Source organism: Cucurbita pepo, chromosome 2 (genome assembly GCF_057944985.1).
Source record: "Cucurbita pepo subsp. pepo isolate OVF chromosome 2, ASM5794498v1, whole genome shotgun sequence".
Taxonomy (NCBI): Eukaryota; Viridiplantae; Streptophyta; class Magnoliopsida; order Cucurbitales; family Cucurbitaceae; genus Cucurbita; species Cucurbita pepo.
In genome coordinates this window covers 10,063,349-10,077,807 of record NC_141799.1, presented here as the reverse complement: position 1 = coordinate 10,077,807, position 14,459 = coordinate 10,063,349, and the positions used below count along the sequence as shown (strand labels likewise).

At 36.5% G+C, this 14,459-nt stretch overlaps 1 long non-coding RNA gene across 1 annotated transcript; it reads left to right on the top strand.

The window, feature by feature from the left end:
• Positions 1–9,417: 9,417 nt before the first annotated feature.
• Positions 9,418–12,614, top strand: LOC147793612 (uncharacterized). The gene is made up of 3 exons (XR_015419766.1): positions 9,418–11,248; positions 11,359–11,414; positions 12,377–12,614. It is a non-coding gene; the product is annotated as an uncharacterized LOC147793612 (long non-coding RNA).
• Positions 12,615–14,459: the final 1,845 nt, after the last annotated feature.

Sequence of the window (14,459 nt, the reverse complement as noted above, 5' to 3'; positions counted from 1 at the left end):
TGGGACCATGGAACATGTCAAGCCTACCTCATAGGCTAGTCTACAAAATCTATAACCTAGAGCTCTGATACCAACTGTAATGGTCTTAGTTTTCTAGTAACCTAAAGACGCTACCGCATCATAACATATTTTCTTATGCGAAAATAAACGTTTAAACTTCATCATAAAATATTCTCATGTACTTATATCTTCAAAAACATCTTTAAAACAACACAACGAAGTACTAAAAAAATAAATAAATATTAAAAGTAAGAGCACTCTATTCTAAGCTAAAGTCTAAGAAATTAAATACAGTATCCTATGCATATGCCATGTTCTCAAATTGCGATGTCATCGTCAACCGAACACGGGTGACTTGCCTTTACTTGAAATAGAAGTAGCATGTGGGTTAGTATTTTAAGAATACTCTTTTAAGTGACCCCACTATTGATGTTAGATGCAAACACATGTAATCATGAATAAAACCTATCAACTAAATCTATATTCCTTTGGGCGACTATCCTAAGCAGGTGATTGGTTTTGTATTTACTATTCTACACATGGCCCCACACGTCGCAACATTATAATAAACATAATGATAGTTTTCCTGCCTCATAACGTAGGCGTTCGTACCATCGTAAAAGGGGAGATTCCCCTATGCATATAACATACAATGATGCATGAGGTCCCAACATTCATTCATTAAATCATGTAAAACAACCCCTTCCATTTTCCTTCGTATCATATCATTTTTCAACATAACCTTTAAGATATGTATCAGGGTTGAATACCGTATCATTCATATCATACATCATATTATGTCATATCATGCACATAACATGTCCTTCAACATATCACATTATGTCATGCACGTATCATATCATAAAACATGTCACAACATGTATTATATCGCCAAACGTGTTACACCATAACATATATCATATCATCAGCACAATACATCATAACATGTGTCATAACATTAACATATCATATCATTGGCTTGACCGATGTGTATACTCAAGAAAGTAATCGATTTTAAGAAAGTAATTGATTTCCAAATAAGCAACCATCATAGTTTTGATAGCGTATAACTCAAGTAGGAGGAAATTACCGTCATATCCCCCATAGTACATTTTAAAACATTTTAGCCTTGACACGTGTAGACATAATTTTTGACATAACAAAAAAGGTAAAAATCCAACGAAAACAAATAAAATAGATTTGGAATGGGCATGGGATCATAGGTAACCCTCCTTGAAAAAGCATAACCGTAACTTCTGGTACGAGATCACAGCAAACACATTGTTGTTGTTGTAAATGAGTATAAATAAAAGGAATTAGAAAATAAACTTTTGTTCTACTTGATAAAAAACTTATGACTACGCCCATGTGCAAAAGGTACGATAGAATTATTCTAAGTCTTAGGAAAAGATTCCCTGTTTGGTCAACAATGGAAGAAAGCAGTGGAGGAAGTAAAAAGTGTTGTCCCCCAAAGTATAAATAATTGCCCCACAAACAAACTTTTATGTTTCATCCTCGAGATTCTTAGGGCCTTTCTCTTGTGCTATAAATTAAATAGGATTCTCAACTTCCCACTCCAAACCCTAACCCTCACAATTCTATTACTTCTTATTCCATTGTGGAATGAAAAACCAGACACACAAAACCTCACTCTTTCTTCAATATCTTTAGCCTTCTCAAATTTAGAAACGGGCGGTAAGGTGTGGCCAATCGAAGAGGACGAAGGCAGCTATTGGGTTGTAGAACCGAATATTGATAGAAAGGCCAAAGATTACACCGAGCAGATTCATGAGAATGTTTTGTCTTTGAAACCGAACGCCAAACTATCACTATGCATCCCAATAGACCTACGGCCAATGTGTAAATCATTCATTTGTATAATTTTATGTATTGTTGTGTCGTTTTCTAGTTCATTTCAATTGTTATTTTCTCCTCAAATAATATTTTAATGAATTCTTTTATGATTGCATCCTTTACAAATTTATTTGCCTACAATTCCAAAAACTGTTTTTTTTTTTTTTTTTTTTTAACTATAATTTTGCAATTGTATTATAAAAATATAAACTATTTTGCTTAAGGAATTGAGAGGACATGAGCTCTAAATCAATTAGGAGCAAGAAACAACTTACACAATTTTGGATAAGTATCACGTCGAGTACCCTAGTTTACCCCTTATAACTTGCTCGATTATGAATCAATTTAAGTGGAATTTATCTTAAATGAACTGTGATATGTAGGAATATAAATTTTGTGAAGAACTCGAGTAGAAATATTCGTTGAATCGTTGGAAAGCAAACAATTTTCAAAGGAAAAAAATCACGCAGTCTGCCCTAGTTCAACGTTTTAAGGTTAGGGACAATGATGTGGCAGTCTATGAGACAGCAATATTAATGTCATATTAAGAATAATAAAGCTTCATTTATGTAAAAAAAATATTCAAGATACTCCAAGTGAGGCTTCATTTATTCTTAGATGGTTACAAATTTATGATGGATAATTGAAAACTAGATTTATGGTGTTTGATTAATGTATTTTATGTATTAAGACTTTTTATTTATTTTTAGATTACATCTCCATAGTCGCTAGTTGTGGTAATAAAGTAGGAGGTTACAAACTCTTCAAATGTCTCGTGACAAGTCAAGGGTTTCATTTTGAAGCTAAATAAAGACATGTAAGTTATCTCGAAACTTGGAAAAAATGCAGTAAAAAAAAAAAAAAGAGGATTTGTGCTTTCCTTTACACAATAGTCAAGTTTCTTTGCAATTCCACGTAGTTTAGGTCGCATGTAGAATCATTCAAGCTTGACATGATCAATAATGTTTGGGGAGTGACTCGAATCTCAAACAAGTTTTCTTACCTTGAGGCAATCGATCAACAACATAATCTAACTTTGACTTGCAAGGGGAGTGACTCAAATCTCAAACAAGTTTTCTTACCTTGAGACATTCGATCAACAACATAATCTAAATTTGACTTCCTTGCAGTGATTCCTTATCATTTGGTATCACAATTTTCCCTTGGGTTGATTCACTATCATTGTAGGAGAGTTTTTTTTTGGGTTGACTCCTTATCACAGCCACCTCATCTTAATTTTGTGTTCTTAACCTGTATGTACTATTTAGACTAGTTCACCTATTTTTAGATTGATTCTCATAATTATTTTTGATGTTCTAGAAAATAGACTCAATTTCCAACCTACCTAAGAGATTTGAGAAAGAAATAGCTATAGAAAGGTCCTCAAAATTATCCCCGAACATAGCATTCACACTAGTATTTACATACACTACAAATCAATTCAATCATCACGAAATACTTTCAGTTTAACTTATGGTATATTACTTTTTTTGAAAAATCGAATTTTTTCTATAAACTCATTCGCTCGTTCGCTAGTCATTTTTACTTTCTTTGAGTACCTTGAAATTCCTTTCTCCATAACAAATTAAAAATTCAGGAAGTTTCTTAAAATTAGAAAAACGACATTTTTGTTTCTTATGCTTATTTTAACCTTTCAAATTCTTTTTCAAAGGTCTTATGCCCCTATCATATTGATGTTACTAGCTTAGAACCTTTATTCTTTGAAATTCTTAATTCCTTTTCTTGGCTAAAACTTTGAATCTTATGTACTCTCCATACTTAGAATTGATCTTCAAGATTGGTACCATTGGAAAGAGGACAACCTCAACTTCATGGGAGTCTTTCATGGTATCATTTGAATTGAGCTTGAAGATTAATTTATAAGAGGCCAACCTCAATTTCATCCCTACTTCGGTATTTTTTTTTTTTTTTTAAATCACAAAATTGTGAATAATCAATTTAGACTTTTTAGGTATGCCTATACAAATTATCTAAAAATAAACAACCTCTAAGTTTGAATTTGATCTCCGTAGATTAATAGGAAGGAGCTCTCCCATCTTTGTGAAAAAAAGTAAAACATAAAAAGCCATTGGAGCTTGTCAGTCAGAATTTCTTGAAATTGGTTATTTTTTGTTGAGTTAAAATTAGCATATCTTTCATGTACCAAAAATTTTTAGAGCTCAAATAGGATGTTTTTCATGGTGCTCGAAGAAAAACAACCAAACAATGGCTCTCAATTTCTCAATTTCTCATTTTTTTTTTTTATTTATTAAGAATTAGCTTTCATGTACCAAAGTTTATTAAAATAAAAAAAAATTTCCCCACGTTTAAGTTTATCCTTTAAGACTTGTTTGTATAGCTTTATGGCAAGGAAGAAAAAACATATTTGATGAAGGAAACGAAGGTTGGAAGCAAAAAAAACCTATAAGTTGACTATCGGTAAGTTTTCGAGTTTAAAACTTTAGAATTTTGATTTTAAAATTTGACCTCTATTGTACAAGTTGTGACATGGGTTTCATACCATCATCTTCCTGGGATAATATAGAATAATTTTGCTGAAGAAATCGAGGGAATATAAGCTCCAAATTAGGTAAACCAAGAGCTAGAAACAACTTAGAATTTTGGATAAGTACAACGTCAAGTACCCTACTTTGACCTCTTATAACGCGCTCTATTGTGAATCAATTTAAGTGAAATATGTCTTAAATGAACTGTGATATGAATGACTATAAATTTTGTAAAGAGCTCGAATAAAAATATTCGATGAATCACTCGAAGAATAAATGATTTTAAAAAGGAAGAAAAGTGGACTGCCTATTGCAGAGTCTTAAGATTAGGGATGATGATGTGGTTCACCTATTTTTAGATCGATTTTCATAATAATTTTTGAGGTTACATAAAATAGACTCAAATTGAAACCTACCTAAGAAATTTGAGGAAGAAATAGCTATACAAAGGTAGTCAAAAGTGATCCCCAATATAGGTTAAGAGGTAAACATTGAATTTGATGACCTTTACTCACTGTTCATACGGTTTCACACCTGTTTACACATGTTCTCATTAGATTGTTTGTTGTTCCATAAACTAGACACGATTTGCATCCTACCATAGAGATTTGGAAGAAAAGCAGCTGCAGGAAGATTGTGAACCTAGCACCCGAACACACCCAAACAAGTAAGTAGCCATATAGAACAATCATCAAATAGTACTTGTAGGTGTCGATTAGGACCAGCGGCATATGATTATAAATCATATCTAGGATTCTACCTAGTATCATAATAGTTAAACCTAAAAATCTGTATGGTTTACCGTTTAGCATAGTTTACAGCTTTACATGTTTGACAACTCTAATATTCTTAACATGTTTATGAGTTTTCCAGCATGCCTAGGTTGCTTTTATTCCCTCTATTGAATATGTTAAAAATGATGTTAGTTATGGTTGTCTTTAGATGCTTGCAAGAGGGTTTAAAAACTCGCTTACGCCCAATTATGCTTTCGACGATTGGTATGTGTCCTAGAGTATCTATTATGCTGGTTATAAATTATGAACCGCTTTTTTACATTACTAAGGTACTAGAACCCAGTAACAGGTTCTGCTGTCTCCTTTGGGTTGATCATGTACCTTATAGAGACGATTATGCTGAAACCCTTATTTGTGTACTAGTTAAGAGGGGTTAGGGTCTATGTGGTATCTATAGTCGAGTTGTCACCCTTAGTGAGTTACAGGAGCCATAGAGGGTAAGTTATTGAGATAGTTTTAGTTGTGCCTAATGAGGGAGCTAGGTTAGTTATTGTCTCCGCTCCGAAGGGTGACACAAAAGGGAATTTATTGTTCTAGCGCAAGAGGGGGTGTAAACAAGTCAGTTACTATCTCCACCCGGAAAGGTAATGTGGCAATTCAGTGACTATTTCTTCCTAAAAATGTGATGAAACAGGTAGTTAAAACCCAGCATCACTAGAGAAAATCCTCCGGTATGAGCTTAGTAGATAGTCCAGGGTGATGTATATTACATTAGACCAAAAGGGCTCCTTCATACTTACTAAACTTACCCTAGGCTTTCAGTTATGAACCCGACAGGGTTAGAGTATTCCTTAGAGGAGGTATGCATAGGGTTTTGGTATGTAGAAACCTAAAAAGGTCAATACAAATACAAATATTGAACCCCAGTTTGGCTAATTCTAGGGGTAATATGAGCCATAGACAAGAATAGGTTTGACGAGAGCTTAGAAGTAAATTGCATATGGAGTACTTTTGCTACATTTCATGTTTTCAGGTGAGCAATAAACCACTAGTCATTGTGGTGGCGTGTTGGGTCATATGGCTATGGAGGGGACCTTATTGACCTAAGTCTTTTGAGTTTTGTATATGTCTGTTGTATCCCCTTCCAACTATAATTAATCTTTGGGCAGGTGCAAATGTATGTATTTAACTTCTTTTAATTGCTTTATTTGTTTTATGTCTTGTATTTCAAAAATGAAAATTGTTTTTTTTACCATTTTACCATTATATAACCTACTATATCCGGATGGTCCATACTAAGTAGAGTTAAAAAATCGGATCTTACCTAGGATAAATATGAAGATGATTATGGAGAAACGGAGAGGATTAATTAAAGTAGAGAGATTTGGGGGTAGAGGAGCCCTCAGATTTTAGGGGTGGAGAGGTAAAAATAAATTTTCACATATTTTTTTTGGGTTGTTACACGTAGGTCAAGGACACCATCTAGATCAGCAATCTCTTTTGATTTTGTGAATTTTTTAATGGGTCGTGTTCATATATATCATCTCTCTCTTTTATAATTTGAACTCAAACTCTTATTTATGATAATATATGTATACATGCATGTGTATGTTTACTTTTGTATGTTGTTTGTTTTTAAATGTCTTAAGTCCTATTGTTTTTTTTAAAACGAGAAATGTTACCATATTTTTATCTATATCTCCTTCACGTTAGTCCACATCACGATCCGTAATTCAAATAACTCAAAAATTAGGTCGTAGCAACATATGAGGTATGATATTCACAATTATCATCTCTTATTAACAAAGTCAATTGTGTAATAGTTTTCTAACGGTAACATATATTACTTGAGTAGTTAGAAAGACAATACATTTATCTTAAAAATTAAATATTTGAATATTTGCCTTAAAAAAATACATAATTTATGTTTCTATATTTGATACCAACGATCTCTAATCATTTACTATCAACTAACATATGAATAAATTTAGGCATTAGCTTTACAAGTTTTCCCATACAGATTTTTTACCTTTTCTGACTTTAAAACCGAACATTTCCATCTATTTTGGCTAGTCCTTTCATTCCATTAAGTGGTTTCAACTAAATGAAAAAAAAACTTCTTTCCTTCTCTATAATTTATATATGTATATATGTTTGGATCTCATTCCACAAGAACACAAAGGAATAACATGGAGTTTAAAGCTCGTCTTTGCCTCTTCCTTTTGCTCTCGTTCACCCTCATCAGCTCAGCTCGAATTGTGCCTCATCTAGGTACACAAATCATTACCAATTCAAATAATTTAGATTCATGTAGCTTGTGCGCTTTTAATAGGATACGATTTTTAAGTCCTTCGTTCTATATAAACTAAAAACATCTCATGTCATAATTAAAGTTTCAGAAGAACAAGCAACAATGGCTGTGATAAATGACTATTCTGAACCAAGAGCTAATAATAGACATGATCCAAAGCTTCCACCACCAGAGTTTAACGCTCGTTGTCGATGACGAGAGCAATAAGAAACCCTACACAAATTTGTTTATTGGAAGACAACTTGTTGGCAGCAACATCAACAAGGAAACTTAAACAAAGAACTAATGATGTGCCAAAGTAATAATAATACTAAAAATATTATATTATTGATGTAAATTATGGAATAATATGTTATCAAATTAATGTAATGAAGAAAATAGTATGGTACTAAACCAAAATATCCATAAAGTTTTATGGATGGAAATCTCTCTTTTATAGCTACATTTACATTTAAGAGTTTGGGATAATTATTCATATCTTAGGCTAAAGAAGACAAGAAATTTTAACCATTCTCGTAGTTGATAATGGATTACTTCGATCACTAGAAACAGTTCGACCCTTTGTAGGCAATTTAATAAAATCTCTAAATTTTATGATCAAATCGTGTGAAAACTTCTGCAAACAATGATTAGTTGATGGGGTAGCATATATTTTTGCTAAAGCATTTCCTCTACCTATGAAACAAGCTATAGTTATTGTCCATTGATCATTAAATATTGTGTTATAGGAAAGAGGTATGGATTGATTTCATACCTTCTCGTAGATAATAGCGTAAGTTATTTGCCTCTAAAGTACGTCAGAAAACATTTTCCTCGTCGAAGCTCAAAGCATAAGTTTTCTATTGGGCAGCCGATTCTAAAAGTTTTTGGGATTTGATTTCTACATGGAACCTCTTCCTTATCTTTCCCTCTACCTATAGAAATTTTTTAGAGTAACGTCTTGGAGTGTGTGGCCTTATTTGGAGAAATTATCCTTGGTCTGTAACTTACCTGAAAACACAGATGTTCGACTTCTAGGACAACTTGATCTAGGATGTGTTAGCCCTCGATTTCTTCATCAAATCTACTCATCTTAATCCTCTCAAATTAAAGGATACTCAATTTTAAAAAATGGACTATAGATTGGAATTCGATCTTTACCCCCAATTTGATCCCGAAACTAAAGTTTTCCGATTACACATGTTCTTGGGGTTAATTCTTGTAACGCCCCTAATTTTTTTATCCTAATTAGTGACGTCACCCATACATACATAACTCATTAAGTGGAAGCTCATCATAAATAACTTTGGAAAACAACACCGTCTTTCATAAAGGTTCAAAATCCAACTAAACCTAGCTCCAAAACGAAACATTCAATAACTGAATTCAAAAGTTTAAATGAAATAAATGTTTAACATCCTAACTTAAAAATCCAAATAATAACATAATCTGCTAACCATGCCCTCTCCTTAACTTCCATGGTAACCTCAGCTCCACCGTCAGTCATACATTGCCGTTTTTTCTTTACTTGAAAAATGTAGGTAGCACGTGGCTTGAGTATTTTATGAAATACTCAGTAAGTCACCTCACTATTGGGGTTAGATATGCAAACACATGCAACATATGAGCGGGACCTAACTTTCGTAAACTTTACATGGTCTTGGGTGCTTTCCTATTCTGGGTAGGGTTGGATGTGTGGTACTTCTCCACACACAGCCCATGTACGCACACATGCACCCACCAGGCGGGCTTATATACATACCTCCTGGGCTTGGCTTGGTCGGGCACAACATATTACAGGTCACCGGACACCACAGAACAGAAAAGGGCCCGCATGATATCATGACAAACATAAATATCGTATTTCATTCTTTCGTGACAAAAAGGAGAAGTATCCCGATGCAAGTGATATACATATATTCATGAGGTCCCTTAACTTACATTACATGGCATATTACATAACTTACATTATGTGGCATATTACATAACTTACATTATATGACATAATACATAACATAAAAATATGTTCCAATTCCATACGCATTTCATAATGTAATTCCATCATGCAACGTGTACACATGGCAACATTCATCACTTTCATGACATATACTACTAGTAGATCAACCATAACTTTTCATAACGTCAACAGTCAACATAATCCATACATCACATAGTCATATCACATAAAATATGGTGCATGTAGGGGTCATAAGACAGGCACGCACCATCATACAACACTGAATGAGTTAACTCCAACAGTAAGGCCACTTACCTCTATGGCCTTGGCCGAAGTTACTCACAACAAGCTAATTCCAACGGCACTACGTCCTATAAGATCCACATAATATACTTAGGAACCTTTCATAACGTATTCTAGCTAACCCTCACACACTCTATTTTGACTATTAAGGACCATAAACTCAGAATGCAAAAATAAGGGCAGAAACGGCTTCAGAAGGGCTGAAAACCTAGGAAACGATATGATATAAAGATATCGAGCCGATAAGTCGAGTCGTTGAGCCGTCGAGCCTACCAACTAAGCCGCTAAGCTAAGCCGCAGGAATTGGCAGCCAAGCTGACGTACACGCCAAGCCGAGCTGAGAGGAGCCGCGGCTGACGCATGATTTGGGTGGTGCGAGCCTGTGGGTACACAGATGCCGAAACCCGACCCAATCCAATCCCTCTTCTTCCTTACTTGAAAGACACAAAAACCCTAGACGCGATTTTTCCTTTTTCGATTATGACAAGCCTTCGATGCTTACGCCCATCCTTGCTGTCGTTTTGTCTACCACTCCTCATTGTGCAACGCCCACGATGTTACTCTCCTTCTACCCAAAAATCCTCACGAAAAACTTAAAGCCTGGCGTACATCTCACGATTTTTCTCTTCAAAACCCGTATGTTTTCTCTCACAGACGCAACAATCTAATTTTGAGGGAAGGGAACGACTGATTAGGTATTATAGGGTTTTAGAATAAGAAACTTAGAGAAATAGGAATGTTTCTATTAGGCAATAAATGTCTCGCTGAATAGGGAGATTTCGTGAGACCATTTAATTATTTAATTTTTTTTTCTTCAGAAATTCGAATCGTTACAATTCTCTCCCTAGTCTTCTACAGAAATTGTAACGGTAGGGGTTTCAAAAAGGCAAAAAACAAAAAAAAAAAAAAAAAACAAACTCCTTAAATCTCGCCGGAAATCATGGGCTTTCCAGTGAGGCATGCCTTGCTAGCCAAGGCGTATTAATGAGTATTAAACCCTAGGTACCTTAGTAGCCGTCTTTTCCTTTTTGAGTGATTGTCATACCTGTGAAGGAGGAGCCGAAGGGTTTAGGTGAGGGATCGAAAACGTCGCGAGACTTCAGATCGGGTTCAATAACGCCGTGAGCTTTAGGTAGGAGCAGGCGCTAGTGTACGTCGGGCAGGGAGGGACAGACGCGCCACCGGAGATGGATGAACGACGACGCTTCCACAGGTGACAGCAGCCAAGCCCACGATTAGGGCTATTGAGGCGTTCGGGCGAGGAAGACGAAGCGGCGGGCGCGGGTCGACCCTCGGCATTCTGCGGTTCGTCTCGGCTGGCGTGCAGCCCACACCTCGCAGGCCGCGCTCAGGCCCACCATTGGGCCTCGTTCCTTTTCGGTCCAAACCAGAGGTGCGCCCAAAAAAAACCCTGCGCCGTTAGGGTTCTTCGAAGCCCATCGGTTTCGGCTCCACCAGCGGCTCGACCAGGTCGGCTCGGCCAGGTCGACTCGGCTGTGCGGCTTGGCGGCGTGGCTCGGCGGCTCGACATCCGAATAGCATACCGGTTTCTAGGTTTTTGACCCTTCTGGAGTCATTCCCACCCTTGTTTCAGCCATCTGAGGTCAGTATAACTCCATTGCGATAAAATAGATTGTGATAGGGACGTACCTTGGTAGCTAGGCATAAGAGCTAGTTGGGAAATGGCTCTAAGTGTATCATGTTATCTTATAGGAGGTAGTTAGGCGCCGGAGTTAGCATTGTGGGTGACTTCGGCCAAGGCCAAGGAGGTAAGTAACCTTACTGTTGGCGTTAGTTTTGTATGTATGTTGGTGCGTGCCCTGTGGCCCTTGCATGCACCATATGTTGTTGCTGTATGCTAGGTTAGATGTTTCTTGCCGTGAAATGCTATGCATGCTTTGTTTATGTATGTGATTCTTGCAGTGAATTGCTATGTATGCCATGTTTATGAATATGATGTTGTGACGCGTTTTGTCGCCCTGTATGTATGATGAGCTTGATTGACATGTTATGATTGTAATGAGAACCCCACATGCCATGAATAAGATGACTAGTATGCTAGGACATGCTTGCTCAATGTGGACCCGGTTATGCTATGTTATGCTTGCCTAATGTGGACCCGGTTATGCTACGTAATGCGGCGAGGGGATGGAGCGTCGTATGTGTAATGCCATGGAGGTAAACCTTAAGAACCTCAAGCACGCTATGGTTGGGGCACTCCCCCGTTATGCTACTGATGGTATGGATGCGTATATTCGATATTGTGTTCGCCACGATATCATGCAGGCCCTCCTTTGTCCGTGGCGTCCGGTATTGTATGTCATACATACCCGACCAAGCCAGGCCCAGGGAGTTCGCTTGCGAGCTCGCCTGGTGGGCCCACAGTCACACACGTGGGCCATGTGTGGGAAATTACCATGCATCCACCCCCGCCCGGACAAGGCAAGGGCCTAAGGCCATGGGAAGGAATGGAAGACAAACCTCTCTCTCAGCTGCGTTCTTCTAACATTGTGCGGCATGTATGGTAATGATGTGCGACATGTATGGGTATTCTCTGTGACATGTATGTGTGTTGCGTGCGTCATGTACGTGTATTGTGTGCGACTGCTTGCATGTATTGTGTGCGACTGCTTGTATCCGAATGTATGAATATATACTTAACCCCAACAGTGGGGCGACTTACTGGGTATTTTATATAATACTCAAGCCACGTGCTACCAATATTTTTCAGGAAAGGGCAAGGCTCCCATGTACGGATGACGGTGGATGAGGCGAAGGGCCATGGAAATCTTGAGGAGGGTTTGTTGTGTCGTAGCGCCTGTTGGATTCTCTTGGGTTCTTAGTTTTGCGAATTGTTTTCTCTAGTCTCTGTTGATTACTTCTAGGCTAGGTTGTCGCAATTGTTTTCCTAGATATGAACTGCTTAAATTGATGAATGCATTTTCGTTACCGAGGCTGTTCCATGTGAACTCTTGTCCTGTTGTTTTGACGAGTATAAGGTAACGTCGCTAATTAGGGTGGAGAAAATTAGGGGCGTTACAGAAATGATCCTTGAATGTGCAAAAACTAAATGAGATTGGCCTTACTTGCTGAATTCTCGTGTAGCCTTGTATAGGAATTTCAAGCTTTCAAGCTTCTTCTTTATTGACGGCCACAATAGAGCAAATTTATTTGAGGCTCTTTCAACACTCGATTCATTCATAAAACTTGTGGGTAATCTTATTTAGAAGGTGTAAGAACAAGTTTAGAGGGAAATGATAGACAATTGCTCTCGAATTTGGAAGAAACCCGAAAGTAGAAAACCCAAAAACTCAGCAGCTATAACTTGCGATTGAGAGCTAAACTTAGCTTGATTCTTGTTCCAAACCAAAGCTCTCCCTTCTGAAACCTCAAGAATTATCGTAATTTTGAGTTTGAGCTTTTGAATTTTCCGTCGGAAATATCGTATCTAATCAATGAGCAACCAATTTTCAATTTGAATCTAGTCATTAGATGTGATGAGGTGTGTCTCCTCTAGAACGTACTCAAATTTTGTAAAGATCCAACAGTTGGAAACGAAGATATGAAGGATCTTCTGATCGCCGCTCACTGTCACGTAATTTGCCATTTTCCAAATATTTTATTATTATTTTTCTAAAAAATCTAAAAGTTTTCTATAAATTCTTCACTCTTTCCACGTCATTTTTACCGTCTTGCACCTTGAAATTCGTTCTCGATAAGAAATTAAATATTAGAAAAACTGCATTTTTGCTTTTTATGCTTATTTTTTCCTTTCAAATAATTTTTCAAAGGTGTTATTGGCCCTATAATTATTGACGTTGCTGGCTTAGGACCCTTATTCTTGCTTGAAATCCTTAATTCTTTTCCTTAGATCCTTTAGACTTTACATGAGTGACTTACTTGAGTTACTTTACCCTTACTTGACATGAGTGATTTCTATTGGGTTAAAAGGTTTGAGTATTTAAAAATACTTGTATGTAACCTTACTATTGGAATAAAAAAAATGCAACCACATGCAATCATGTTGGAACTTATCGTTTCAGTATCATCATAACCTTGATCTCAGTTTCTAGTTCAGGCTGATTGGATATGTATTACTTCTCTACACACAGTATACATAGGTGCACATGGACCCCAAGGTAGACTCATATACGTACACCTGGACTAGGTTTTTGACTAGCGCACACTCGTGCTACCGAAAAAGTTGCAAAGAAAAAAGAGCGTGTGTAATATCATGGTGTAAACAATATTGTACTGTATGCATGCATGAGGTCCCCATATCTTTAAACCATGAAATATACGTATGATGTGAGGTCATACCTTCGTTATTTCATAAACATAACTTTCATGAATAGCATACATGGCTAAACAATATTTCATAAGCCTGAAGAGAATATGCTAATATAGTGTGCATGGCATAATGTATATATAGAGACATCATACATCATACAACATGAAAGTAATCATAAGATACATAACATAACATCATATATATGTCTCATGCAAGTTGCTATTTGTTTGATCCTATTCATCGAGGTTAAATCTACAATTAGAATTCTATTGACATTGTCCACTTTGAACATAAGCTCTCATGACTTTGTTTTTTATTTCCCGAGCAAGTCTCACACCAATGGAGATGGTGTTCCTTATAAATCCATGATCATCCCTTTAATTAGCCAATGTGGGACTACTCCTCTCAATAATCCTTAACATCCTCGTTCTACTTCATATGTAAGAGGGATCTATCGAGTGTCTGAATGCTCACAAAGAGCGTCTCTTTAAGCCTTCCACGTTAAATTTGGTGAATCCATTAG